This window comes from Schistocerca americana, chromosome 4 (genome assembly GCF_021461395.2).
Source record: "Schistocerca americana isolate TAMUIC-IGC-003095 chromosome 4, iqSchAmer2.1, whole genome shotgun sequence".
NCBI lineage: Eukaryota > Metazoa > Arthropoda > Insecta > Orthoptera > Acrididae > Schistocerca > Schistocerca americana.
The window spans coordinates 348,001,050-348,001,962 of NC_060122.1; positions in this window are offsets into that span (position 1 = coordinate 348,001,050).

Sequence of the window (913 nt, forward strand, 5' to 3'; positions counted from 1 at the left end):
TGACTCTGTATGTATTATATTAATAAGGAGCAACATTGCCTTTTTCTCCTGAAAATATCAAGTAACGTAACAAATGTGTTTGATTCTGCTTCCAATATGACAGTTTTCGTTAATACTCCACATGCCTACAGGACTTTGCAATGTTAACATAGCAGAACTCAGACATCTGTATAAGTGTAGAGAAATGAAAACAGTCATATGAATGCCCCACTTTTGTTCCGACACAGTTCAAGACTCGGGAGAAAAGTTTTACACCTGGTGTTCTACATGGCAACTTCACACACAAGGACTTTTTGCCGACACTACTACCACCTACATAAGTTAGCTTTTACGGGGTCACTTTCAAGTAATGCACTTACGCTATTCCTGATTTAACTGGAAGATCTGTACTTCCCACTTTCATATCAACAGCCTCAAAATGCATATTGTAGACTTCGGGATATGTTACAGGTCAGTGTCACACCAAGATTGTGGAGAAGGGGGGGGGGGGGGCGGCACGTCGGTATCCAACAAGTGTTTACCAATAAATAAGTGGCGGAAAATTACGGGTATAGGACGGCTTAACATGTGGAAAATGAGATTTTTATTATTCACTCAATGTATTTAACGTTTATTATTCCTTTAAAATCGCACAACAACTTCAATAAAACACTTTAATCAATCACACACTTATTTCATAATTATTTCACTTTTAAACTGCAAATCCTCTAAGAGCTGTCTTGAATCTTCACGAGTCTCTCTCAACAGCCTTGATGTGGATAGATATGTACAGCAACCAGTAATCAGTCAGAACTGCGTCTGCAAAAACACAAGGATTATTAAACAATTTTTGCTGTCACTAATTACTAGCAATATAATTGACAGAGTAGGTTCGCAAGAACGATCTCACTGAAGTAATTAAGTCCATCAAAAC